General features: G+C 36.9%; 1 protein-coding gene and 1 non-coding gene across 2 annotated transcripts in view; both read right to left on the bottom strand.

Moving 5' to 3' along the window:
- Nucleotides 1–25,176, bottom strand: part of LOC138695915 (protein FAM110B-like) — a 760,258-nt gene that overhangs the window by 627,704 nt on the left and 107,378 nt on the right. The gene's annotated exons all lie outside the window — the stretch shown is intronic.
- TRNAY-GUA (transfer RNA tyrosine (anticodon GUA)) lies at nucleotides 21,775–21,846 on the bottom strand. The gene has a single exon. It is a non-coding gene; the product is annotated as a tRNA-Tyr (tRNA).

Raw genomic sequence — 25,176 nt, 5'->3', positions numbered from 1 at the left:
AAAAAAGTCAATATTATTGTCCGTATTTCTGATCAGATGTAAGACACTTTTTTGAAATGATGGCATTAATACCTTCACTTACCTTAATAACTACTCAGTTGTCCTACAATATTAGATAACATGGAACTGATCTCAAAGAATCTATGAGCATAAAGGTTCTTCCTTTAGACTTGGATAATCACTTGAACTGGAAAACACATTTTGCCTAATCTCTTCTACAATGAAATACCTATGGATTAATATTTTCGGAAAGTTCATCTGAAGTTAAAAACATATTTGTTTTACAAAGAACTCTATAAGGATAATGACTAATGTGCATAAAAGGACTTCATAAAAAAGAATTTTTCAAAATACGACAGATAGTCTGTCAGTCTAAGTATGGGATTGACAGCCTTTTAACTTGCATACGAGTATACTATGATTGAGCCTGTATCACAGTGTGATAAGTAAGCTGCACACAACATTTGGAGGGTCCTGTAACCTGACGTTGGGTTTGGATGTTGGCCAAATAACAGCGAATCTGTGGAATGACCCGAAGTACTGCAGGTATGCAATGAAACACGCATACCAACTTTCACATTTGAAATTACAGACAGGAATATCCCAGCTATTTGTCGTTTTTACTGCAGTTATCTGCAATATGAATACGAAGTTAGGCCTAGTATGTAAACGCGACATCAATGTGTAGGACTGAATGTTCCGTGTGAACAGAGTACAAAAATACTAACAACAATTATTGTAATTGTTTTCCTATATAGTCACTCAAGGTGTTAGCATTCAAGAAATTTCCACTAATAGATGTTAACATCGTTTACTAATTCTCTCCTCTCCTCGCTTACTACGTGATTTGTGAAACTAAATTATCTCAAACAATTTAGTATTTCCATTACGATCAATTATGTCCGTTTTTATAGATGCTCACATCGTTTCTCATTGCCTAAATGGACAAAGAATTCATTCTTTAAATCTCTATACTTCATTTGACCTAGACTTATAAGGTGTTATGCATAGATATTTCGCTAGCCCGCGCTACGAGCGTGCTAAACTAGCCCCGGTTATCGACTGGTTACTTGTACAGGATTCATATCATATCACATCGCTAACGCTGGTTTATGAATATGAAAAACGTTAGTTCGCTGATCATCCACCGGAAGCCCGCGTTAAGAATATCTATGAATACGGCCCATAGTGTATGCACTAATTTACATTTCATATCAGCCATTACAGGCAAACTGGGAATTCCAATGAAAAAATGTTTTTCAGAAATATTTGTTTGTTATTAGTGTAGGACATAAATAAGGCTTTAGTCCACACCTGTGGAGTAACGACTAGCGCGTCTGGCAGCGAAACCAGGTGGCCAGGGTTCGAATCCCGGTTAGGGCAAGTTACCAAGTTGAGGTTTTATCCCGGGGTTTTCCCTCAACCCAATATGAGCAAATGCTGGGTAACTATCGGTGCTGAACCTCGGACTCATTTCACCGGCATTATCACCTTCACTTCATTCAGACGCTAAATAACCTGAGATGTTGATACAGCGTCCTAAAATAAGACACTATAAAAAGATAAGACTCTAAATTTAAATATGCAAATGTCCATTTTCAAAAGGAAAATATTTTACAAGTTTTATGGGAATTGAATGGACTTTGCTAGGGAATAGATACTTTTTTGTCTCCCTAAAGTTTGCAGCACTTACTCATAGAGAGATCAGCTGTTAAAGCATTTTTTTCAAGAAGCTATTGTTGAAGAAATATTTAGAGAGTCTACACTGTTAGTTTCAGAGCTCCAGGATCAAGGAACTTTTTACTTTATACTATATTCTTTCTGTCATTTATTTTAAGTAGCATTAGTTAATAACAATGAGCAATCTTACAGTTCAAGTGAATATTTTGACTTAGTTATTTTGAAACTGGAAAAATGAAGGACATTAACTTATCTATAACATCCGTGACAAAATGGGTGTAACATCCGTGACATAGAAGAAACAGCTATAAAATATTTACCGATAATGTTTTTGTGAACTAATTGGATGCCATGAGATTTGCATAGCTTTTACATGGACACTATGAGAATGAACTTTTTTTTTCTTTTTTTTTTTTTTTTTTTTTGAGGTAGAGATCCGAGTTTTACATTTTTATTAATAAAGTATGAAGTGAGTTCACAAATCTTGTAACATCCGTGACGAAAGAACCGGTTCTTTATTTTCTGCAATAATAATAATAATAATAATAATAATAATAATAATAATAATAATAATAATAATAAATTTTATTATCCTTATCTTCTAAATTGATTCTAATAATAAAAGTTGGCAAAAGTGATTTCACTTTCAATGTATAGAGTTTGAAAATAGAAAAAAATCATAAACACTGTTCAAAATGACCTCCATTCACTGCTACTTTACATACTGTATGAGTTTATTTCGTAAAATGTTGTATTATCAGCAACGTCGTTCCGATTATATGATATCTATCGTAGTTGAACTTTTATTTTAACACTTCAGGTCGTCTCGCTTGTTCAAATAACTCTATAATGGGTTCAGATCATCAGATCTTGGAAGCCACTCAACTCTCCCTCTCCTACCAATCCATCTTCCTGGAAACTCATGATTTAATTAATTTATCACCTCCCTTCCAGAATGTGCATGGGCATCATCTTGCTGGAACCAGGTATCTTCCACAGATAATAAAATATAAAGAGCCATTACCATCTGTAACTTGTTTTCGTCTTCCAGATTTAGGTATATTTTTAACAGTTCCATTGTTATTCAACTTTAAAAAAATTATACAGAGTGTTTCAGAAATACTTTGACAAACCTTGGGGGCACGTTCCTCACACCAAAACAAGAAAAAAACTTCATATAAACATATGTCCAAAAATCCTTAGTTGTTAATGAAAGAGCATAATGAAGATCTGTTAGATATTGTCATTTTGGTAGGAAGTGTTGCAACTTTAATCAATTCAGAAACGCGTAACAAATGTTCAAAATGTTCTCCTGTAGTAAACAAGTCTCCTTGGCAACACATAGTCATCTAGGATACAATGGGTGCATCAGCAGACTTGTATCGAAAACATCATTCGATTATCTAACAAAATGAATATTATTATCGGTTACAAACTTAAGTTGTTGGATTGTACCTCGAAACGCGTTGAACGTAAACTTTCATTGTTATGAGTTTGCAACACTCGCTATTAAACTGACAATATCTAGCAGATGTTTCATTATGTTCTTTCATTAGTAACTAAAAAACTAAAGATTTTCGGACGTATGTTTATATAAACTTTTTTTCTTGTTTTGGTGTGAGAAACATGCCCTCAAGGTTTGTCAAAGTATTTCTGAAACACCCTGTATATGTATCACTATAGCCGTACTTCATTGCTTTGTATAATATGGTCAAATTTATAGTGCTTTATAAGAATAGCCCTATAGGTGTATCACAATGGCCCACACAGAAGGCTATTATGGTACACTGGTTGTTTTAATTTTATTCATTATTACAAATAAAAAATAAATTTAACTCAAAATCCTTTATATATGTCTAAACTGGCACATGTCTTATTTTTTTTCAACTTTATAATAGAAAAAATACAGCAGCAAAAGATTAATGTTCTGTCTCACAATAGCCCTACTTGACCCTATTGTATTCAATTTTCCAGCAGAAATCGAAAGCAGGTCAACTGTGTTTGCAAGCAGAAACATCGCCACAAATGAAAACGCATGGAAGTCTTTCTATCTCACTGAATATAACTGTATTTTGACGTTTTGTCACACAGCCTACTGATAATGGCTACTAACAGCTTTACATATCTATATTCAGAGCGAAAATGGAGCATTCAACAACATTATAAAAACAAGAAGACATCTTTGTTGTGCTCTACTGACCTTAAGGTCAACGAGGAATTCACGACTGTGAAGCATTTAATTTTATGAAACAGTAACGACAAACTATGACATCGTCAACACTGTTCCCTGCGCTTCGTAACAGCTGAAGCAATACGTAGTAGCCAGTTCACCATGGTAACACCACAGTAACACTGTTCGTTTGTTCTTCATGGAAGCTGTTTATTATGGAATTCGTTCTCAGCGCTGATTCTCATAGCTGGGATAATTAAGAATTAATGTAAGAATCTCTGTTATCTGATCAAAGCCAGAGCGGCAAGCTGTGTTGTATCCACGATCCACACATTATTATGACACCTAACGCATATCTGCTTGCTTTCCTCATCCGAACATTAGCCGCTCTGCTTGCAATGAACGCACCCGTTTCCATCTGTGCAAATTGAGACAAATGAAGGCGGTATGGAGCAAACTAGGAAGAGAGGAGAGGGAAAAAAAATGACTACGCGTAACACAAAGCTCTAAATATCCTAAGATTTATGTCCGTAATAAAACAAAGAAGGTTGCATATCATTTATGACATCAAATGTTGTTTGCTCCGAGATATGGCTCGAAGGAAAGCTTCGAGGCCATAACAAAGTAATTTAATTCTGATACGATATTATTATTATTATTATTATTATTATTATTATTATTATTATTATTATTATTATTATTACTACTATTATTATTACTGGTATATCAAGACAAACCCACGCACGTTTTGGCCCATTACTACCTCCAGAATTAAAGTTTGAACCTTTAGCTAAATATTGCCTAGAGTTCATTCACTCACAGCCAGATTTTTTACGTGTCATAAATAAACGATACGGAACCACCGACGTAGCTCAGGAGACAGGCGAGTATGCTGCCGTTCCGGAGCTGAGCTTGGACTGATTAGTTGATTTTTTAAATTTTTACCTACTGTAAGGCAAAAAAGTCCCTCGCCGTGGCGTCGCGGTCTAAGGCATCCCGCCTAGGACTCGCGTTACGGAATGCGCGCTGGTTCGAGTCCTCATAGGGGAAGAAATTTTCTCATGAAATTTCGGCCAGTGTATGGGACCGGTGCCCACCCAGCATCGTGATGCACTTGGAGAGCTACGATAGGTAGCGAAATCCGGTTGCGAACGGCTGGGGGGGGATCATCGTGCTAACCACACGATACCTCCATTCTGGTTGGATGATCGTCCACCTCTGCTTCGGCATGTGAGCGTGAAGCCAGCAGCCGGCTGGTCGGTCTAGGCCCTTCACGGGCTGTAGCGCCACGGATAAAAAAAGGCAAAAAAACTAAAAGTTAGAATTTATAAAACAGTTATTTTATCTGACATAATCAGGAACATTAAATCCAGACGTTTGAGATGGGCAGGGCATGTAGCACGTATGGGCGAATCGAGAAATGCATATAGAGTGTTAGTCGGGAGGCCGGAGGGAAAGACCTTTAGGGAGGCCGAGACGTAGATGGGAAGATAATATTAAAATGGATTTGAGGGAGGTGGGATATGATGATAGAGAATGGATTAATCTTGCTCAGAATAGGGACCAATGGCGGGCTTATGTGAGGGCGGCAATGAACCTCCGGGTTCCTTAAAAGCCAGTAAGTAAGTAAGTTATTTTACCAGTTGTTCTGTATGATTGTGAAATTTGGACTCTCACTTTGAGAGAGGAACAGAGGTTAAGGGATGTTTGAGAATAAGGTGCTTAGGAAAATACTGTATTTGAGGCTAACATGTAAGAGGAATGAAGTTACAGACAGTGCCGGATTTAGAATAATATAGAATGTTTTATTTTCACTGGCAGAGTTAAGGCCATGAGACCTTCTCTTCCACTCAACCAGCCTTAATCAATACAATACATATTTAAATTACGAATATTTACACTACACTTAAAAGATTCTCCAGTAACATTTTTCAATTAAATTTTAACGTCTAGTACATATTTAAATTTAGATAAACCTATAAGATAAAGTAATAATTTATGAGTTAATTTAATTCAATCAATTACAATTAATTTGAGATAGCTAGTAAAATTATGAAAATTAATTTAATATAAGTGTACTAGAACTATGTTACGATGAGAAAAAATATAATTCTAAAATATATTTCTATAATGAGAACATTAATTAATTAATTAATTAATTAATAATATTAATATTAATATTCTCATATTTATGTAATGAAATTTTGCCATTAGAGGTTTTGTAATCTATTTAGAAAAATTAATGATAATGATAAGAATGGACAGATGTTAGTTTCATTATAAGTAACAAATATTAATCAATAATTAATCTGTTAAGCAGAAATTTATGTAATTTTGACCTAAATAAAGTTATTGTCCAACAACCCCTTGCATCACTCGGAAGCGAGTTCCAATTTGTAGCAACTGAAACTGTATAAGATGAAGAATATAAAGATGCCTTGTGATAGGGCATAATGAGTAAATTGTTATATGAGACCTGGTACTTAACTGATGATATGCGGATAAATTTTGAAAACGAGAGGCCAAATAGACTGGAATAGCGGTGCGCAGAATTTGAAATAAGAGAATAAGAGAATGCAGGGCTCGTCGGTCACTTAGTCTTAGCCAAGACAGATTTTGAAAAGACGGGGAAACATTATCATACTTACGAATATTGCAAATATAACGGACGCACGCATTATGCACACGTTGTAGCCTGCTGCTCAAATTTGCATTTAGGTTACTTAATATAATATCGCAGTAGTCGAAGTGTGGCATCACGAGTGTTCGTACAAGAATTAATTTTAATTTGTCAGGAATTATTAGGCCTACGCAACCTAGGCAGTTGTTTAGGGATCCAATTTCCAACGGGGGCGGCATTTTTTCTCTCTATTTTCTTCTTTTTTATTTTCATTTTACAGTGAAATACGTTTTTAAAACACTTGTTTGTAAATCTTTTCTTAAGTAAGTTCTTGAACACCTTGTGGAAGCCGGATATGGTTTTCTTATCGCATTGTCGTTGTCGTGACGAGAGTAAAAGGAAAGTGTGCAGTATAGTTATATTGTAAGGCAGGTATCACGTTATTATATTATCAAATGCTTAAATTTAACTGCTTGTATAAACAAGAGTGCATTGGTGAAAATAAAATTGGATGTGTTTTCATTATATTATCGCTATGAATAGTAATCACAACTCTCAGTTACATTTCCAATATAATATATCGTCAACAATACTATTCAATCACTTTCCAGAATGTGCGCTATATAATTCGATGTGAAAGGTTTATTCCGCAAAGAATTGGAGTTTATTTTTCAATTTACTTCGTAACTCGTAATAATTATACAACGAACAAAACCAATGCTTAAAATAAAACCACAGCCTGGCTTTCACAAATCAATTATGTTTCAACAGTGAATGAGCTTGAATATATTTCCTTGCATCGAGTCTGATGTGCTTCATCAGATCGACTTTGATAACATCATCAATGCTTTCTCTGTGAAGAAAGTACGAAGGAAATCTTTATAATTCACAAGTAAGATGTATGTATTTTGATTCCTGTAATTTATTGTTTTCTGAATTGTAACATTTCATTCAAAACTAATTTAAATTAAACATGACCTGTATAATAGCTGCTCATAAAGTGTTTGTGAGGTAGTGAGGGCGGCAAATTCTAGCACTGCCTAGGGGCGGCACCATACCTTCCGGCCCTGGTTACAGGAGAATGGAGAAAGTTACACACCACAGAACTGCACGCATTGTATTCTTCACCTGACATAATTAGGAACATTAAATCCAGACGTTTGAGATGGACATGACATGTAGCATTTATGGGCGAATCCAGAAATGTATATAGTGTTACTTGGGAGGCCGGAGGGAAAAGACCTTTGGAGAGGCCGAGACGTAGATGGGAGGATAATATTAAAATGGATTTGAGAGAGTTGGGATATGATTGTAGAGATTGGATTAATCTTGCTCAGGATAGGGACCGATTGCGGGCTTATGTGAGGGCGGCAATGAACCTGCATGTTCCTTAAAAGCCATAAGTAAGTAAGGCAAATTTTAGGTAAACACATGGCGCATTCTCGACATGATCTCGTCTAAAATCATCTCGATATCACTAATTACATCGACGCTGAATAACATGATATTTGATATAATGTCGTTAAACAATCGATTAAAAATTCTACGTCACGGGACTCTAGATTTACTTTACTTATGGAAGAGCCTTGCAAAGAGTTTTCATCTATCTTAAAATCCATAGCTGTCGTTCAGGTTTAAACCCCTGAACCTCAATTTCAGTCACATGTTATCATGTGGTAACCACATCAGTACAAGAGGCTAATTGAAGATCTAACATTCGAAAGTTGTTTTTGGCACTTAGCACATTTAGAATGTCAGATGCTCAATTATAGGAATAGTGAGCGGGAGAAAAGTTCGTGACAGAAGCAGGCATCAGATGATAGACGACATTAAAATCTATGGACTGATGTGAACTTTAAAATACACTTTATAGCTACATAATTTCAGAATAAATTAGTAAAACTGGAGTTAAGATTTAGGTTATGATTACATGAGCTTTACTTGAGAATAAAGAAGCATATAATATGACACAGAACGCATAATCCGTGAATTTTTGGAAATTTCTATCTTCTAATCCATTTCAGCTTTTAAACTTAACTTTATCGTAGTAAAAAATGCCTCATTATTTACTGTCAAGGCAAATTATATCGCTTTAGTGAGGTATAACGTTGATCTTGGCGTATCTTCAATCTTACTAACTTTTCACTAAGATACGACTAAAGTAAAGTGTAAAGTGTAAGTAAAGTGTAAGTTAAGTTGTGTTTCTGAATAGAAATTCTGAGTTTTCTACTTACTAAAGTCGGATCGAAGTGAAAGTGAAGTTGACGTGACCTTCTTCAACAGACGTTACGTAGCTATGAAGTATATTTTTAATTCCTCATTACTCTTTTATTATTATTTGGAATAAAAATTGCTTATACTTTATTCAACATAAGGTTAAGATAGGAAACATAAAAAATTATATATTACAGTTATATGAACACTAATAAATATAATATAATTATTTACAAATTAGTAAAAGTCAGACATGTTTCGGAGACGTTTCTCCAGGAGACTCCTTTAAGCCAAGCAACAACGCGGTTCCATCTACTGAACCAGCCGTCGTCGTAAAGTCACTGAGGATAGAGAAGCATCTCCGAAACATGTCTGACTTTTACTAATTTTTTAATATTTATATTATATTTATTAGTGTTCATATAACTGTAATATATAATTTTTTACGTTTCCTATCAAATCTATGAACACTGTATAATTGGCCCAAACATGTGTGGTTTATCTTTGAATATAAGGTTAAGATTCTAATTCAGTATTAGGGCCACTTTTTCGTGTATTTTTTGTGCTCGAAATTTCTCGCCTTTTCTTCTTCTTTTCTGGGACCTAAACAACGTCTCACTTCTTATTTTCCACAACGTCTTTATATTTGTGAGTAAAATCTATGAGATAGGCCTACACCACAATCTGGTATATACAGTCACGAAGCTTGAGTTGTGAGGGTACTAGGAACAATATACTGTGCCGGTACAATTTCGCATTGTCTGTGATGAGGCGATAGTAGCGATCCTAGTGGTTAGCAACTATCTATGGATGCATATTCTCTACGTACTGAGCTTCGTGACTGTATATACTAGACTGTGCCTACACCTTCATCTGCGGTTCCTTCCACTTCAATGGACCTTTTTGAAAGTAACAGTTTTGAAACTAAATTGTAGCCAGCAATGAATGGTTTCCGTACTTTCTCATGGAGCACCTGCGGGCTGGAAGCACTGCATCATTATATGATGACGTCTAATACCAAGTTCACTTGCTTTTTACCGACATTTGACTTAGTCAAGGGAAAAATATGTACTGTCTAACTTCTGACTTGAGGAAGTGACGACGAAGTAAAGTTGAAGTGACGTTCTTGAACCCTCAACTTCTGTAGCAATAAATTTGATGCATTTATTTTATAAATTTAAAATTTGCATAATAAATTTTAGAATATTAATATTATTTTTGTCACCAATATTGTTGTATTATCAGTAGTAATCTCACTAGAGGTTTTGATTTATCTAGAGAAAATCAAAACTCGAGTGTAATTGACTATTACACGATTAGAAGAAAGTATACAAAGATTAGAAGACACAAAGTACTCTAATACAATAAAATATTAATTGACGTTAGCTTCACCAAAACGCTTGAATGGAGCCACCAATTCCAGTTGATTGTCTATGCTGTAAAGAAATGACGATCGCAAAGCATGTTTTATATTACCGTAAAGAATTTGCAGTTTGAAATGTTGGCAAACAAAGAAACAAATGGTAGGGAGGTGCTAAAACAGAACAAAGTATATAAAGATTAGAAGATGAAATATAATACTCTAATACAATAAAATAGATATTAATTGACTTACTAATATTCTATTTCACTAATGTCACTTTCACTAAAATGTTTGAACGGAGCCGCCATTTTCAGTCGACTATCTATGAAGGAAACAAATGACCATCGCAAAGCATGTTTTACAGTACCGTAAAGAATTTGCGGTTTGAAATGCTAGCAAACGAAGAACAAATGCTAGGGTATGATAAAAACAAACAAATGCTAGATAAGTGATAAAATAAAACAAATGCTGGGGAAGCGATAAAATTGTGCGATAAGCAGCCATGATTAGTTGAAAGACGTCTTTTTTCGTACTGTTTTACTGGTGAAACATAAAAGAGTAATATTCGTGGTAATCCTTGTGCTGACCTATATTGACTAATCCCTGTTGGCTAGCGCATTAATATCAGTAATAAATGAATAAATGGGCAAAAAATAAATGAATAAATAAATAAATAAATTAGTGACTGAATGAATGAATGAGTAAAAAATAAATTAATAAAGTACAGAATTAATGAATCAGTGAGTAAATGTGTAAATAAATAAATATAGGAGTAAATGAATAAATAAATCATCGAATGAATAAATAAGTAAATGAGTAAATGTGTGAGTGAATGAGTGGCTGAATAAATAAATAAATAAATAAATAAATAAGCAAAGAAATAAATATAGAAATAAATATACTTGTATATCAAGTAAATATATAAATAATTAATTAATAAGTAAATAAATAGATAAATAAAACAGAACGAACTAATAAATAAATATGAGCCTAGGATTCACTCAAGCGTCTAGCAGAAATGAGTACAGGACTGACATCACTACTGCTACTAATGCCTATTACCTGCAAAGGTGGGACCCTTAACCTTCCGCTAAACTGTGGCCTACATAGCTTGTAATAGGTATAACTTTTAATTTACTAACATGAAATACCGTCAACGTAAGTTCTTTATGTATTGCAGAAAAATATGAGAATGTATTTGTCACCTCAGCTGCTCTGTTCATTATAATTTGATAGAAAAGTAAGCAACAAAGAGTCGTGAACTACCGACTGTGAAAAGTGTAGTACTTAGCAACGAGATACGCTTCATGTTTTGTCTACTTCAAAAGATGAGTTTTAACTATGTAACCCGACTCCATCCAGCTGCATAGAAAGGTTTGAGTTCACATCTCTGCTCCATTAAGACTTTTATGTTGTCATAGCAATAACTGCACTCATCTCTGACTGCACAGGTCGCCCAAGGGAAATCATGAGAGAACGCCCGAACTGGTACAATGGTTTATATAGGCTACAATACATCCCTTCAGTACCGGTACTATGAATATTAACAACCTGTGGTGCGCGTACTATGGAAGGAATACTTATTAGGATGAAATTAGTGATCAAGAAAAAGGAATGCTTACACAGGATGAAAGGGGATGAAGTGGATTAAACAAAAAAAATGTAATATTATTGTGGTCCACACCTGTGGAGTAACGGTCAGCGCGTCTGGCCGCAAAACCAGGTGGCCCGGGTTCGAATCCCGGTCGGGGCAAGATACCAGGTTGAGGTTTTATCCGGGGTTTTCCCTCAACCCAATACGAGCAAATGCTGGGTAACTTTCGGTGCTGGACCACGGACTCATTTCACCGGCATTATCACCTTCATTTCATTCAGACGCTAAATAACCTAGATGTTGATACAGCGTCGTAAAATAACCCAATAAAATAAAAAATAAATATTATTGTGGTCTTTTGCAAACGAGTTTTGAGAAAAGTAGCATTTTTAGTTCAATTTTGGAATGCGTATTCCAGGAAAACGGGATAAATTGGAGAGGTTAAATGTTTATTTATTTATTTATTTTTAGTAGGTTATTTTTCGACGCTTTATCAACATCTTAGGTTATTTAGCGTCTGAATGAGATGAAGGTGATAATGCCGGTGAAATGATTCCGGGGTCCAACACCGAAAGTTACCCAGCATTTGCTCACATTGGGTTGAGGGAAAACCCCGGAAAAAACCTCAACCAGGTAACTTGTCCCGACCGGGAATCGACCCGGGCCACCTGGTTTCGCAGCCAGACGGGTTAAATGTTAAATGTTATGTTTTATTTAACGGCGCTCGCAACTGCAAAGGTTATATCAACGTCGCCGGATGTGCCGGAATTTTGTCCCGCAGGAGTTCTTTTACATGCTACTAAATCTACTGACATGAGCCTGTCGCATTTAAGCACACTTAAATGACATCGACCTGGCCCGGGATCGAACCCGCAACCTTGGGCATAGAAGGCCAGCACATTGGAGAGGTGATGTTGGGGGATTTAGTAGAGCAAGTACCAATAATTGCGTCCTTTGTTAGTTTATTGCGTAACATTTGCGGTTTGGACGTAATTTCATTGAAGACCATTAACATAGTGTGTGACAGGAAGATGTGGCTATCGTGTATCCAGTGACGGTAGAAGGAAGTCGGAAGAAAAACCAGAGCGGGAAGGAGCAAATGCACAGCCACCAATGTCCCTCTGTGACGCATTAGGTTACTCAACTTTTCGTGCTTGGCTTGGCCTCCTTGGTGCTATTCAAAAGGAGTAGGCTACATGCCGGCAAAGGGTTTCCCCAGCGAATAGGGATTATAAAGAATGGACACTTCGCGTCGGTACCTTTGATGTAGCCGGACTGATTTCAATGACCTTCAAGCCAGCTACAGCGTGAGATTCTGCTTTCTCCCTAGAGTTGGCGCTGACATCACACTAGCTAGCAGTCGACACAGCGGAAATATAACACATATAATTAATACATCTAGGTGCATTATGTACTCAAATAAAATAAATTGGATCCATAAAATAATAAATCCGTCATTAACTGCAATGTCTAGACTCTAGAGTTCCTTTATAATGTGACAGCGACGTGAGATTCGAACTCACGACCAGCGTCCCGCAATAGAGAAGATCGCGCGGAGCACTTTGGGATGGCGCGCGGCGGAGAGGGGAAAGGGTCAACGCGGCGAGAGAGTGGAGAGAGAGTGCGCGCGCATCTGGTGCTGGTAGAGAGGAGAGGGCTCTGGATTTTTCTGGAGTGCCATCTCTAGAGACGCGTGGAACTTTCGAGGCTACGTCGCTGTGGTTATAAATTACAGTCGCGAAGGAACGACAGCAGTTTTCAGTTGATTAGTCAGCCAGTCAGTGAGAAAGCCAGAGCAAGCAAGCCAGTCTTGTGTACCGGAGATCGACTCGAGTGTGCGTCCGCAACTGTATCAGCATCCGAAGGCCTGAGTTCGAGTGCAGTGGACCGCAGTTGGAGGGACCTGAGTTCGAGTGCAGTGGACCGCAGTTGGAGGGACCTGAGTTCGAGTACAGTGAACTGTCTCTGAAGGTCTGTGGTTCGAGATACTGTGAACGCGAGTGACTGAGCTAGAAGAACTGTGAACTGAGAACTGATAGTTCTGATTTGTAAATAGTGCTTTGTAAATATTAGTTAAGATTAACAGTTCATTGTTGTTCGTACTAGTCCAAGTAAATTGTCATTGTCGTCAGTGGAGTGCTATAACGAATACTGTGTTGAGTGAAGATCCAATTGTTGACGAGAGCGTTTAAGGTGAATTGTAGAAAGGAATTATTGTTGTGACGAATAAATTACATTGTTGTTACTAATAAAATTTACAATAATGAGAGTTGGGACGTTGACCCCAACAACAATTAAAATATGTAATGACTTGATAGCACTGAAAATGGAAAAACAAAATTCTTATGAGAAGTAAAACCATATAGCTATATTATATTATATATAAATATTAAACGAATTTGATACTTAATTTTATAATGTATTATATTATTTTATAATATAATTTATTATATCTGAAATATAAAAAAAATATTATTAGAACTAGTTCGTCACTGAGAAATAAGGAAAAGCTGTTAACTTTAATTTATTTGAAGCAAAGCGTTACTGGATTATGCAATAAGGTAGGCGATGTTTGGATCCTGTGTCTCAACTCTATTCTCAATTATTATCTAGCCTATGCTCGATTACACTAACCTCTAGAGCTTGAAAGTAGAACTAAACGCTGGCGCATAGAGAAACAAAACACAGGAAAATTCGCTCAGTGTCCATTCTTTATAATCCCTATTCGCTGGTTTCCCCTTCTCCCTTCCTCACCATCATCATCTTCACCCATTCCCTACACTACACTTACACGAACGCTTACACATACACTCACCCTAGTACACGACATAACTCTTCACAGATACATATTATGTACAGCGTGACTCGCCGAAGTGGTGTACAAATAGAAAATGGGTCACAGTGCTGCCATCTATCCCAATGTGCGGAACCCGAATCAGGCGAGTGAAGTGAAGTGGGTAGCATTAGATACACACACATTTCGTATTCTTAAAACTAAGAGGAAATCGAACAAATTACGAAATTGAATGTCGAAGACTGTGACGCCGATATGCGATATATTTCTTAAAACTGCTTAAAATTATAGTTCTAGGGCAACCCGAGCACTGCAAGGTCACTCTCAGTTTGACCTCAAAGGCTCTCTTGTGTCTCGTTAGCCCGCTCGATCTGTCAGAAGAGTGAAGAGCACTCCAGACTTTCCGCGTGTGCCCCATTTGCCGGTCCTTCACAGTCCGCCCATAATTCAGTCTGGCCTATATCCCCGCTGTGGCTTAGTGGTAGAACTCAAGTGTTCAAGAGTTCAATTCACAGTAAAAGGCGTTAGAATTTATCTCACTACCGTAGCGCCTGAACATCAATTGCTTCTCATTTTTCTTTCTGTATCCATCTCTGCCCTTTTCATCGGGATGTATTTTCCTTTGTGTGTGTATGTATGTATTTATTCACACTGCAAATGGGTATATACCCGGTGGCAGTGGTAACTAATTACACTCAATAATGACAATTAATAATAAACACAACTAATAAAAAACAATAACTAATAATAATAATAGTAGTAATAATAATAATATTAATAATAATAATAATATTAATAATAATAATAATATAATAATAATAATAACAAGGAGCATCCTAAATTAAATGAAGCATGGTCACTTAAAATAACATTTAAAGTAAATCTAATTTGTATCTTAACCCTAAGTTCGAACTAAGACCCACGAGTGTGATAGGTTCATACCTGCACAGGTACCTTTCGGCACTACACTTATTTCGCTGTCAACTAACTCACTGCACTGATTCTACCTGATTTCACTAACACTTCTAAACATTTCACTGTTCAAATACATCACACACTTCACTGACACCAACACACTTCACTTACATAATAGACTTCACTGACAGTACACACTTCACTGACACAACACACTTCCTCACTGATAGAACACTTCAAATAACAAGATATCAATTACACCCTTTAAGTAGTGTGTATAATATATTAACGTCTATTAGTAAAGTCCTTAAGCCTATTTTTAAATACATTTTTGGTTATTGGTAAAGCCTTTAGTAAGTCTGCAGGTAAAGCATTCCAGTCCCTGATAGTACGATTGAGAAAAGAAAACTTTCCAGTGTCCGTCCTCTGTCTTCTTTCCCTCAATTTATATGAGTGGTCGTTCCTTGAAGAGTAATTTGACGGCTGCAACCTATTTTTTATTTCTTTCCAGGCAGGCTCACCTCTGTATGTTTTGAACATTGCGCATAATCGAATTCGCGTTCTCCGGTCCGTGAGTGTGTCCCATTTTAATGGTGAATTATTACAACAACACTTGAGAGCCTGTTTTTGAATCTTTTCCAGTGTCTTAATATGTTCTAATCTGTAAGGATCCCAACATGCAGCACCATATTCCATTATTGGACGAACTAGTGATTTATATGCAATCTCTTTGGATTTATCAGATCCTTTTCTTAGTACCCTCATCACAAAGTGCAACGCCCTCCATGCCTTTCCCGCTGTGTCAGTAACGTGTTCCCCCCGCAGTAACGTGTTCCCCGAACCTTAGATATTTACACAACGTATTCCTGCATAAGTGGTTAGCACGACGCAGAACGACCGACGAGACATGGGACTATCACAAGATAAGAGAGTCACATCCGGTCCCGTAGTTTTTTTTTACTTGGTTATTTAAAGACGCTGTATCAACTACGAGATTATTTAGAGTCGATGGGATTGGTGATAGTGAGATAGTATTTGGCGAGATGAGGCCGAGGATTCGCCATAGATTACCTGGCATTTGCCTTACGGTTGGGGAAAACCACAAAAAAACCCAATCAGATGATCAACCCAACCGGGAATTGAAACCCTCGCCCGATCGCAACTCCGGATCGGCATACAAGAGCCTTACCGACAGAGCTACACCGGGGCTCCAGTCCCGTAGTATGAAGATAAATTGCCTCATAAACCACATCCAGAATCGAATACTAGTCGCCTAGCCAGGAAGCGCGTACGCAACCACTCACTGATCTACCACCGACCTCTCATTATACGAAATACAAATTTCCGTTTTTGGCTTGCACAAAAAGGTACTCATTATATCCCAAAGAGTAAAACATGACCATTTATTTATAAGATTTTGTACTCTTGAAAGTTCAGCATGTAAATAAATTTTCACAAATACGTATGTTAGTCTTTAGTAATGTCACTTTACTACAGTAAAACCCCGATTAACCCAACTTCACTTAACCGAAATAGTGAAGTAAAAATTCATACCTAGGACCTGCCCTTGGATGGATGGATGAATGAATGAATGAATGAATGAATGAATGAATGAATGAATGAATGAATGAATGAATGAATGAATGGACAATAACATTCTCTTTTTTTTTTAAGTACTGTTTAAATTATTAGGAGAAAATTCACAAACGATTAGGGAAAACACGGGAATTTTACTGGAAGCAAGTAAAGAGATAGGTTTGGAAGTAAATCCCGAAAAGACAAAGTATGTGATTATGTCTCGTGACGAGAATATTGTACGAAATGGAAATATAAAAATTGGAAATTTATCTTTTGAAGAGGTGGAGAAGTTCAAATATCTTGGAGCAACAGTAACAAATATAAATGATACTTGGGAGACAAATTAAACACAGAATAAATATGGGAAATGCCTGTTATTATCCGGTTGGGAAGCTTTTATCATCCAGTCTGCTGTCAAAAAATCTGAAAGTTAGAATTTATAAAACAGTTATATTACCGGTTGTTCTTTATGGTTGTGAAACTTGGACTCTCACTTTGAGAGAGGGACATAAGTTAAGGGTGTTTGAGAATAAGGTGCTTAGGAAAATATTTGGGGCTGAGAGGGATGAAGTTACAGGAGAATGGAGAAAGTTACACAACACAGAACTGCATGCATTGTATTCTTCACCTGACATAATTAGGAACATTAAATCCAGACGTTTGAGATGGGCAGGGCATGTAGCACGTATGGGCGAATCCAGAAATGCATATAGAGTGTTAGTTGAGAGGCCGGAGGGAAAAAGATCTTTAGAGAGGCCGAGACGTAGGTGGAAAGATAATTTTAAATTGGATTTCAGGGCGATGGGATATGATGGTAGGGACTGGATTAATCTTGCTCAGGATAGGGACCAATGGCGGGCTTATGTGAGGGCGGCAATGAACCTCCGGTTCCTTAAAAGCCAGTAACTTAGTAAGTAAGTACTGTTTAAAATATAAATGCATTTTATGTACCGAAGGTATGTCAATGCATGGCAATGAGACGGCTACCATCTAGTTCTCACCCCATACAAAGACTACAAAATGCCCTTTTAAGGAAAACAGTAGGCCTATGTAGAGAAACCTGATTGACACACCCTCAGTTCACTTGTTATGTGTTGAGTAGCGGCCAACGGGTGTATGATGGTGCCATCAAGTGAAAGTTATTGTTTGTTTACTACGTACCTTTTGTTCCAACTACCCCACACCCCAAGAATTGTGGAACCAATTATGGCTGTTTACGATGAGGCAGTAGAGCAAGTGGACAGCTTCAAATACTTGGGATGCGACATGAGCTGCTGCCAGGAAGTCAATAGCAGGATAGCAATGGGCAAAGGAAAATTTTAATAGGAAAAGGAGCATCTTCTGCGGACTTCTGGAAAAGAAACCAAGGAAGATATTAGTGAAGTGCTTTGTGTGGAGTGTGGCATTGTATGGAGCAGAAACATGGACATTACGACGAAGTGCAGAGAAGGGACTAGAAGCATTTGAAATGTGGATATGGAGAAGAATGGAACGTGTGAAGTGGACAGACAGAATAAGAAATGAAACTGTTGGAAAGAGTGGGTGAAGAAAGAATAATGCTGAAACTGATCAGGAAGAGCAAAAGGAAATGGTTAAGAAGAAACTGCCTACTGAAGGATGCACTCGGATGAAGAGAGAAGAGTTCGGGGCAGAAGAAGATATCACATGATAGACGACATTAAGATTAAGATACATGGATCATATTATGCTGAGACTAAGAGTAAGGCAGAAAATAGGAAAAATTGGAGAATGCTGGGTTTCAAGTGTAAGACCTGCCATTTGTCAGAATGTTATGCTTGTATATATACAAAATGCTTCGAATATAATATTATGTAAAATGTTATTGAAACAAGGAAGTCGATATTGTAAAAGAATGTGTGTGTGTGTGTGTGTGTGTGTGTGTGTGTGTGTGTGTGTGTGTGTGTGTGTATTAACCAATGGAAGGCACTTGACTTATGTCATTCAACCATGTGAAGGCAGTTATGTAAAATAGAATAGAATAGAATGATTTATTTTCGCTGGCAGAGTTAAGACCATAAGGCCTTCTCTTCCAATTTACCGACAGATTCGTTGCCTAGGGTGCGTCATAGGTGGCTGGTCCACGCTACACCCTGATGAGATATTTTTATTTATTTTAGTAGGTTATTTTACGGCGTTTTATAAACATCTTAGGTTATATAGCGTCTGAATGAGATGAAGGTGATAATGCCGGTGAAATGAGTCCGAGGTCCAGCATCGAAAGTTACCCAGCATCTGGTCATATTGGGTTGAGGAAAAACCCCGGAAAAAACCTCAGCCAGGTAACTTGCCCCGACCGGGAAACGAACCCGGGCCACCTGGTTTCGCGGCCAGGCGCGCTAACCGTTACTCCATAGGTGTGGACGTGATGAGATAAGGTGATAATGGAGATTTGTTGGGATGCCGCAGAGAAACCGGAGCTCCCGGAGAAAACCCATCTGGACCACGGGTTTGCCCAACACAAGTTATAAATCGGGGGTACACCGGGGATCGAACCTGGGTCCACAGAATTATAAGTCTAGCGCTGTAGCCACTAGACCACCGTGGCGATGTAAAAGAAAATATGAAAACTGCAATATTATTTATCAACAATTATATATGATTTATATTCGTATGCTGATGATACTGTTTTACTTTTTAGTGGAAAAACGTGGACTGAGGCTTATTATAATGCAAATTGCGGCTTAAAATTAATAAAAAAAATGGTTCGATTTAAATTCACTTGTAATTAATAGACATAAAACAATAGCTATCCCATTTTCTTTAAATAATAAAGGTAATAAACCAATTTCATCTATATTACAAATTAAAATGCATAATTGATTGTTCCGATTTAAATTGCAATTGTTCATTTATTAATGAAGTTAATGTGGTTAAATACTTAGGTATAATTATTGATAATGATTTAAAATGGAATAATCATATTCATTACATTTGTAATAAATTACGTATGTTACTTTGTTATTCTAAGAAATATTTTGTCAATTAACTGTTTGCGTATAATTTATTTAGCATTATTTCAATCTATATTTATGTATGGTATTATAGGTAGGGGTGGAACTTATAAATCCAACCTTTATCCGTTAATTTTACTAAAGAAAAAAGTATTAAAAATTTGTTTAAAAAAGCAGAAAGATTACACAACTTAATTGTTGTTTAAACATTTCAAAGTTTTCAACATTAAACAAATGTATTATTTTATTTTATTAAAATATTTCCATAGAAATTTTAATAACTTTGAAAGGTATATACATAAATATAGAACTAAAGATATGAATTCTCTGCGTTTGTCTGAACCAAAATGTAAAACCAATGCAGCTTTTTATCATAGCATGAGTCAAGGTCCCAGATTATTAAACAAATTTTATTCCAATAATATTTCAACCACGAATCCTCTCCAAATTAATAAAAAAATTTTAAAATTTGTATTGGATTTATAGTTTGGATTTAAGCATATTAAACACTATTTAATCAGTATTCACTCTCAATTTTAATTTTATTTTTGTCTGTATTGGAATCCCCTCCTGAGCACGAGTCTTACTCATTGAGGAGTGGGCTAGTTTATCTTTCAATGTATTTATTAATTTGTATTCATTTCAAACTTACTAGCAATAATAAATAAATAAATAAATAAAAACTAATAAAATAAATGTCATAATTTTTACATACTGTAATAATAATAATAATAATAATAATAATAATAATAATAATAATAATAATACTAAACTGCCCCCCCCATTGAGGGTAGCCCTTACGGACTCAGTATATCCTCAAAAAAATTATTATACATATGTAAACATAGGTATTAAATTTAAAAAAAAGGGAAACAAAGAAAAGGGCGTGAAACATTACAGTTACTATTAATGTGGCACCATGTGATTAATTAGGATTTGGCAGGATTTTTTTAACACAATTATCACAATGTCATCCCTCAAAGATGTTGGCAGAACAAATTTCCATCGAAATTCTTCGAAAAAAGCAGGTATAGTCCCTCGAGCACCTATGAGCAAGCTGAATACCTCAACGTGAATTAAGGCATATTTCAGCTTGAAATAGTTGACTGTAGGCTCATAGATCAACTTCTTCTCAAGGTTAACCTCAGCTGACTGATGACATCCTACTTCAAAACGTATCGTGGGGTCCACAATGATGCACTGTTTAGTTCAGCATTGTACGCTAAAATATCTACTCGTCTCGTTGACCCATTTTCAGCTAGACAGGACATTTCTTCTTCTACTATCCAGCCCTTAGTTCTTAATGCAGCAGCAATTTTGGATCTTACAAGATGATGTCTAGAGTTCCTCAAGAGCAATCCCTGTTCACAGAATCCCAAGACGTGTGCTAGAGTTTCAATCTCCGGGCAGCCATGTCTGCACCGGGTACCGTCGAGAGATCTGCCGGGAACAGAACGAACAGCTGCTAAATTTGCTGTCATTTTCAGGCTAGATATCCATTCACTAGTCGAAAGTCCTTTCTTGTTTGCAATCCAACTGTTGGCGGCTGTTACTTCGCTATACATCTCAACACCTTTTCCCCGTCCTGAAAGGGTCTTCCATGATTCATATTCATGACCTCGCAATTCTTCTCGAAAATTTCGAATTGTAGCTTTGTAAAGTCTTCGGGAAAAGAAAGGCAGAGGGAATCACACGACGATTTGAGTTCGACATCTGTCTCATCATGTTAACATGCGGATTATCTGCTCTGATTAATTATAGATGTCAGTGGGATTCGTATGTCTAGAGACAACCTCGCGTACCCGGGTACGAGTACCATACATTGAATACCACTGTTCTAATGATGAAAGAGAGATGGAACGGAGAAAAATTCTCTCCGGCGCCGGGATTTGAACCCGGGTTTTCAGCTCTACGTGCTGATGCTTTAACCACTAAGCCACGCCGGATACAATCCCGACGCCGTTTAGAATCGTCTCAGATTAAGCTCCATCTCTTGGGTTCCCTCTAGTGGCCGCCCTCTGCACTACGTCATAGATGTCTATGAACGCAGGACCGAAGTCCATACATGTGTTGAGGTGCACTCAGATGAGTGACTGATTGGCCGGGATCCGACGGTATGGGCGCCGTCTTAAATCACAAAGTGATTTATTACGCATATCATATATATATATTTTTTTTTGTTTGTTTTTTTTTTTTTTTTTTTTTTTGATGTACCGAAGTACATATGATATTTCCATGCAGATATTCTGCGTCATCACATGATGAAAGAGAGATGGAACGGAGAAAAATTCTCTCCGGCGCCGGGATTTGAACCCGGGTTTTCAGCTCTACGTGCTGATGCTTTAACCACTAAGCCACGTTCTAATGATTATCTCACTTATCACGTACTTACGGACCGACAAACAAATTTAATGATATTGAAATGTAAATTACTTCGACATGACAGAATAAAAGCATAGTCTATGCAAAATTTATTCACTTTCACATTTGCACATTAAAAACTAAACAAGTGAAATAACAGCTGCGTAACTACGGAAATTTCAAGCAACGTATAATATGAATTTTATCTACGTATTAATCAGCAAAATCTGCGAAGTCATGACCCCGACAAGTTTTGTGTGTCACGGGTGGTTATGTGGAAGCACTTCCGGAAACAGACTTCCGCCATATACGGTGACCGTAACAATCGTTGTTGGCACGTGATGCTGGCAGTAATCGTAATTAACCCGTCCATTGTTTTAGGAGCTGCCATAACAAGCGCCTCTCCGTATTTAGATAACCAGTTTCCTCGTGCCGGCTTGCGGGCGAGCGCCATGTTGGAACCACAACCTTGTGCAACTTGGACAACTCTCTATTTCAGCCGTCGTCACTTTCCAACGTGAATCATAACACGGATTGTTATTACAACGCTCAAGCAAGCCAAGCCAGGCCGGGTGAAACACCTGACGACCTGCTGCGTTCAGGATTCAATTAAAACTAAAAGGAGCGGTGTTCCACAGTTGGAAATTCCTCGACGAGAAGACAAGTACCTCGGCTTGCCATCATTCCTGGTCCGTCACAGCGATCCACCAGTTTTTGTTTCTATAACATTTCTCCATTCACTGTGGGCTAAAGCAAGGAGATACATTATCACCTTTATTTTTTAACTTTGCTCTAGAGCAGCGGTGTCGAAAACGTCATCGTGCGCCGAGCCACTATGTAACCTGCAACGTGCATAGCACCTATGGAGGTAGGCGGACACCCGAAGGGGAAGTGAAGCAATTGTCTGACTTATTAACGGATTTTCATTTTCCTTACGTCAAGCACTTAAATATAATTTTGTACAGTACAAGGCTACAAACTAATGTTTAGTACTTGTAACGAAGAAAGAAATGAAGAATGAAACATAAGACACATTATCACAACCTAAAATTAACTGTCTTCAGAATGTCTCTGCGACAGAGTTTCAAAATCAGGAATTATGTCACTTACTGCCAGTCGTAGTTGATCATGAAGGTATTTGTCTGTCAGCCGTGATCTAAATTTGGTTTTTACTATTTTCATTGTTGAAAATAATTTTTCAAAAACGTAAGTTGTAGCGAACATGGCTTCAAAAGAGAAAGCGAAAGAACGAAGCTTCGGGTATTTATTTTTGGCAAAGATTTTAAAAGTTCAACATTTGTCAAGGCCTTACATCTAGATTTCATTTAACATCACATTGTAAATCTATGAGTTTAAATTGAAGATCTAACCGCATTATTCGTACTTCTGCTGAAAAAGGATCGATGTACAGAGATAATAATAATAATAATAATAATAATAATAATAATAATAATAATAATAATAGTAGTAATAATAATAATAATAATAATAATAATAATAATAATAATAACAACACAACCTTTCAATGTTTCATCAGTAACATGTAGTATAATGCCGTTTTATGTTATACCGGTACCACCGTTTTCTCCCTACTTGTGAACAAATCATACATTTAATATTCTCATTCGTATTGGCAGCAAAAAAAAAAAAAATTCTTCCTCCCATCCTACTTGAAACTTTCGTTTTTGTAGATGTACATGTATTCGAGAGAGACATTGCGACGATATGCCACTCGCAGATCAGAGACAAATACAAATGAAACGGAGTCTGACTCTAGTGAGTGAGAGGGTGGGGGTTGTGGGAGGTAGAAAGCACAGGTATCATTGCGAGCCACAATGTGCTCATGAGTCGCATTTTCGCCACCGCTGCTCTAGAGTATGCCATTAGGAAAGTCCAGGATAACAGAGAGGGTTTGGAATTGAACGGTTTACATCAGCTGCTTATCTATGCGGATGGCGTGAATATGTTAGGAGAAAATCCACAAACGATAAGGGAAAATACGGGAGAACAGTTCCGCGGACCACCTTACACTTGTTCCCTTCGAAAGTAAATTTATCATTTTCATAGCATATTTTAATACCAGTATACTTTATTTTAAAATTGAATTAAGGTTCGGTACTTTGGTCTTCTGTTATGAATTCGTTGTGGTCCCTGGCTGGGTTACAAGCGCGGCGCCAGATGTGCAGGGAAAAGATATCGAGAAACACCAAGTATATAGCGCTTTAAAACCCTCTTTTGTTGCTAATAGTAGAGTGGGAAGTCAATAGACGGGTAGGGTAATAAATTTCATAAAATGTCAGCACTGGGAGAAAAAGTGAAATTCGATTGCCATGTGTCATTTCCAAACTCTGAGATTTTAAGCTAGGCCTATAGTGTGATACGCAATTCGTTTGAATTTTATTTTTTCTTCTGTCTGTTTTGAAGGACCACAGGGTAGACATCGAGGACCACAGGTGGTCCGCGGACCATAGTTTGAGAAACGCTGGTTTAACGAATAAGTTGCTATTGAAATTCATAAACTGAATGTTCTCGAAGTTTTCCGTGCATGGACGGCAATTTGCATTCAAATATTTTGTATTTTATTTTAGCAAGTTCTCTCGTCGAAACTCTATAAGCTTAAACAATTTTTTTACATCATAAATAATTACAGCATGTTTTACCTTAACACTTAAACGAAATAAAATGATAAACTAACATTCTTTTTATTTCGCTTCTCTTTTATGTTCTTTTAATTTATTCTGTGTACTGTTGCCATTCTTTAATTTCTCCCCCCTCCTCTTCCTCTCCACGTACTTCTCTTATTCTGCTACTCTCATAAATGTTGCTTCCTTCTTTTTTTCCATTTTCAAAGTCCGCCTCAGGACTCTGCTGTGTTATAATCAGGTATTAGCTCTCCTCTTTGGCTGCATTAGCCC

This window comes from Periplaneta americana, chromosome 3, assembly GCF_040183065.1.
Source record: "Periplaneta americana isolate PAMFEO1 chromosome 3, P.americana_PAMFEO1_priV1, whole genome shotgun sequence".
In the NCBI taxonomy this organism is placed as follows: Eukaryota; Metazoa; Arthropoda; class Insecta; order Blattodea; family Blattidae; genus Periplaneta; species Periplaneta americana.
The sequence above is the reverse complement of the archived record's forward strand: the minus strand, read 5'-3'. Positions and strand labels throughout refer to the sequence as shown.